This window comes from Phalaenopsis equestris, unplaced genomic scaffold, assembly GCF_001263595.1.
Source record: "Phalaenopsis equestris unplaced genomic scaffold, ASM126359v1 Scaffold000553, whole genome shotgun sequence".
NCBI classification, from domain to species: domain Eukaryota; kingdom Viridiplantae; phylum Streptophyta; class Magnoliopsida; order Asparagales; family Orchidaceae; genus Phalaenopsis; species Phalaenopsis equestris.
This window is the reverse complement of record NW_018164993.1, coordinates 207115-212370: the sequence shown is the minus strand read 5'-3', so window position 1 is coordinate 212370 and position 5256 is coordinate 207115. Positions and strand designations below refer to the sequence as shown.

The following is a 5256-nucleotide window of genomic DNA, read 5'->3' as shown; positions in this document are numbered from 1 at the left end:
TTATTATTATTATTATTATTATTATTATTATTATTCCCACATGGATGGCCTCCTCGGCAATCATGGGTATGTTTTTTTTCTTAAGAAGCCTATAATGAGCCATATGATCCAAGAGATTCTTTTGGATGGTCTTACCACAGTTATGTTTTACAATATCTGTGATATTGCTATTAAGGGATTTAAGGCAACTAAGGTTTTCTTTTTATGGGTCCACTATATTTTTATTATGGCAGATTCTTCCTCTCTTTATTTTGACTGTGAGCTTATATTATTTCTGTTAACAATAACATTCTTTTCGTTTTACATTTATTGTATATATTTTCTTCTATTTTCTCATTCTAACATCAATCTAAGGAAATATGAGTTCACGAAATTCCACTTGCTCTAGAATTGTATATTGTAATTGTGATATGCAATGTTTCAAGTACAAGTCTCAATGAGAAGCTAGCTATGCGAGAAAATTTTATAAGTGTCATAGAAACAAAATGTTTGATGATTTTGATTTTTATAAAGGGGTTCAGAACTGTGAGTAGTTCACTTCAGATAGTGATAGCTTGTGAAGAATAACTTTGAAAAAAAAAAATTACAAGAGACTTGATTAGTTGGACATGAAGACTAAGATTATAATATTATTACTTTTTCAAGTTATTTACTTGACAAACTCTCTAAAACTTTAAAAATATCGAACTAGCCAACAAAACCATTAATATTTCATTCTGAGCCCTCAAAAACCCGCGACTTATGGCCCATTTGAGTTGCTTATTTGGGTGCGGCGGTATTTTGAAAACGCCGCCCGTGCTGTTTGGAAAAAGCGTTCGGCGGGCGTTTCCAAAACGCCCCCAACACGCGGTATTTTATTTATGCTACGAAGTCGGACGCGGGGTAGGGTATGTCATATGTGTTCGGCGTTTGCGACTGGCGTAGGAGAAGAATTCCTCCGGAGCCCTCGACTGATCTCTCGCGATCTCCCTCGCCCTCTCCTCCTGATCTCCTCCCTCGCGAAGAACAACGATTCGCCGATATCCTCAATTCATCGATCTCCTCGATTCGCCTTTCTCCTCCCTCGCGAAGCCCTCGCAAAGAACACCTCCATAAAAATCTGAAATTTCTTCCTTCTTTCAGTTGCCAAACATCCCCTACTCATTTCTGCATAAGAAAGGAAACCAGTGAGTCAAAAAATTAGTAAGTCACGAAACTCATCTTCTCCTTTCGGCTTCCTCTCTCCAATAAGAAACCCTCGAACCTTCACACGTCGATCACCCCGAAGAAGGCTTCACCAGTGAAAACATGGAGTTTAAGTTAGAAGCAAAGTGGCGGAAGGCGATGGTTTCTGGTATCATTTGTTGTTGCAACTCAGGTTGGTTGAAACTCCCTCGTTCTCCCCACTTTCTCTTAGAGTTTGCTGAAACTCTCACCTTTCTCTCCCTTTCTTTTAAATTTGAGATTTAAAGCAAGATGGAAGAGAAATGTGATTTAAATTTCTGTAGGATTTAAAAGATATGTCACTATTAGCAGGATGCATGAAATTAAAAGATCTGTCTTCACATATATGCAAAGTGTATTTATAGTTATACTTGCATATAAATATATATATATATATATATGTGTGTGTGTGTGTGTGTGTGTATGAATGTATATACTTATATAGTTGGGGTTTGCCTTATTAAGGTTTATGCTCCATAATATATAATTGTAGGTTAGTTGTTCTTTTGTTTGTTTTAGTTAAAGCTTTTGTTGGGATGGTTAACCAAAGCTTCACAATGTCGCATGATTGAATGTAATGAAATTACATATCTTAGAGTATGACTATGCCTAATGAAATTACCTATCTTATAGTAGACATTATCATCCATCTCTACTTGGGAGTTGGTGCATGGAAAGCTAAGTAGAGTGGATTTTAAGTTCAAGATTATGGCTTAGTTTGATGGTTTTAGAAATTAATAAAATGTTCTATCAAACTCTCTTTCATGAATGATAATATAATAAGTATTTATTTATGATGTAGTTACGTAATGAATGTAAGACAAATGTTTTTATGATTGTATTTCTATGTCTCGATGTAGAAAATTTGAAATTCATAACGTGGCATGGCGATGAAAAAGTTGAATATTATCATTCAAGCTCAGGTAGGAAAATTTGAAATTCATAATGTCACTAGGCGATAAAATAGTTGAATACTATCATTCAAGCTCAGATAGTACTAACAGATGCAGATATGAGCTTAATGAATATATCGATGAGTACTTAATGAGTAAAATGTCTTTTGATGTGTCTTTCGAGATTAGCTCTCAGTTTTTCAGATTCAGAGAGCTTCAGTTAATTTATTCAGAAACTGGTAATTTCTAAGAAATTTGAGATGAAATTTAAGAAGAGTGACAGAAAAAAGACTTATCACAATATGTTTTTATAACTATTTTTTATGCAGATTGCGAGCTTCAGTTTGTGCCAATGGACATACATTTGAAATAAGAAAAATTGAAGGTTCACATTAGTTCCCAGGTGTGAGCAGTGCTAGTAACAAATAAGTAGCATCCATTTGGGTGGCCAATGTAATACAAGATGTAGAAGAAACTTATCCAAATATGCCTCCAAAATGAATCAATTTTGCTTTAGAAAATAAGTGTTGGTTTTCATTATCAAATATGATGGTATGTAGATTCAGGAAGTTAGCTTGGGATCAAATATTTGGAGCAGTTGATGATAGTTTCAAGTGGGTACCTGCACTGTGAGCAGAGCTTGTCAAACAGGTTCTCATATTCTTTTTATTATAATAGCATTGCTCATGCATTTTAGAGAATACACATCAGTTTCAGGTGTGTATTGATGATTTCATAGTTGGTTGCAGACATCTCATAGAGCTTGATGCTTGCCATTTAACATCAAAATAGTTAAAAGTGTTGCTCTCAACAAATATTTTGGATGGGTATAACGGAATCTTTACAGTTACATTTGTAGTTGTTAAGTCTAAGTCAAAAAAGTCTTGGGAATGGTTTTTAAGGCATTTAGCTCTATCTTTTGAGTTTAAAGTTGAGCCATTAACATTTATCTTAGATATAGAAAAGGGTTTGATTGAGGCGCTTAAGGGTGTATTTTCTAATGCTGAACATAGAGTTTGCATGAGTCATTTATGGAAGAGCATTACAAAATGTCACGATTTTTAGGGTAGCATTACAATTCGATACAATGTTTGGCTGGCTGCAAATGCATAGATTAGATCCCAAATTGTAAAAGGTTTGAAGAGATACTTGAAATATGCCCCTAATTGCATGCATATCTGAACAGTCTTCCTTATAAATGGTCCAAATGTCAATTTTTGCCTGAAATTAGAAATTAGTCAAAGACCAACAATAAATCTGAGTCTTTCAACTCATGGATTGGGCAAACATGTTGGCGATTTAATGGATTTCATTATATGCATGTTAATGAAGTATAGATTAGACAGGAAGTTAAAGTCAAGCAATTAGAGTTCTATATTAGTTCCCGCACAGAGAACTACGTAAGAAAATTAACCACAAAAAGATTGGATTCATTATCAGGTAGTTAACAACGTTCATGGTCAAGTTCGAGGTCGAGATCGAGGGAGATCAAGAAAGACATGAAGTTGACAACAAGCACAAAAATTACAGTTGTTGGTTTTGGCAAATAATCAGTCTCCTGTGCATTCATACTGCCTATTTCATCAGCACAAAATGGCAAACAACATGGCATACTTATGTGGATGAGTATTATCATTCAACCAGGTATATTTTTTGCAAATTCAATTCACATGCATATGTATTTTAATAAATCTTTTTCAACATTATTAATGTATCTACATATATAGAATGGCCTATGATAGTGCAATCTCTTCCATCCCGGGAAAGAGCAAATGGATTGCACCTAACGATGAGGTACATATAATGCCACCATAATCATGTAAGCCTAGAGGTAGGCCAAAGAAAAGGAGAATATGAAGTTTTATGGAGAATCAAAGTAAAAAAAAAAGAGTAAAATTGCTCACAAATGTGGCCATTGCGGTGGTTGGGAGAATCACAAAACCACTTACAATAATCCAATTAGCCAATAAAGCATAGTTTCCCTGATGTTGATACAACCTCATGCATCTCTAATTTTACGTATGTTGATAAGGGCTCAAGGACAAAACTTCCAGTACGCCGACAGTGATTGGATGACACTGACGGAGTTTACATTGATGAAGAACAGTTAAAAGTGAAGCGCACATGATATTTTCTTATTAATTTTTTTTATCACAGTTTTACTAAGCAATGCTATGAAATAATATCACTCTTATTATGTTGGAATTGATAAACATGCGTTAACAAAAATTGCATAAAATAAGATACCAATATTTTTTGGAACGTGTGACATAATTATGTTTATGGAGAATGTGGCTTTTGGTTTACAATGAACTTTTGAATTTAAACATATACCACATCTTTTTAGAGTTTCATTATCCATATTAAGCTCCTGATATGCATTGCAAGAATGAGATCTTACATCCAGTGGTTTTTTTTATATTCAACTTATTTAAAGTTTCGATTTGTTTTACAAAGGGACTGCAGCTCCAAGTAGGCACTCCAATTCCATTGGAAACTGTTAACGAATTCAAACTTCTTTAGCAATCCCAAGAGCTAACTTGAAACATGAACACCATCCTAAATGTTAGCTGGGGTAGCAACGTATCTCTGCCTATAAGAACTATGTTTAGTTCGTTTTAAGCTTGATAAATATGCAGTGTGATATATTTCCAATGGACATAATACATATCCTTCCAAGTAAGTCTCGGATTTATGAATTGTATGATAGCCAACAATAATATTTATGAATTTAAACATAAAAGAGGACTTCTATGCTTGAAGTTCATTTGGCTGACTTAATTGTAATAACTAATGAACTATATGTTGAATTATCATATTTTATTTATGCTTTAAGAGGTAATATTATATCAAAATCTTATTGTGTCTTATTATTGGTTGATATGGACTATTTCTATATTTCTTTTGGTAATGTGCGACATATTTGTATGGTCTCGAGCTTCCCGAGCAGCCACAGTTGTCTTTACCAAGAAGATTCATGATAATTCAATTATTTGAATTGTAAAATTGTAAAAAAAAGATTTTTATTGATCAACAAGCATGAAACTGATGTCTATGCATTTGGAGTTGTTCCTTTTGAGCTTCTATTGAAAAGAAATCCTTTTGTAGAATAGCAACTAAACTATCACTTGGAATGGACTGGAGCCCAACCCCATAGAAA

General features: G+C 34.0%; 1 long non-coding RNA gene across 1 annotated transcript; it reads left to right on the top strand.

Moving 5' to 3' along the window:
* The first annotated feature begins 881 nt into the window (after positions 1-881).
* On the top strand, positions 882-4542 carry LOC110029290. Its single transcript, XR_002294514.1, has 3 exons — positions 882-1357; positions 3537-3740; positions 3824-4542. It is a non-coding gene; the product is annotated as an uncharacterized LOC110029290 (long non-coding RNA).
* Positions 4543-5256: the final 714 nt, after the last annotated feature.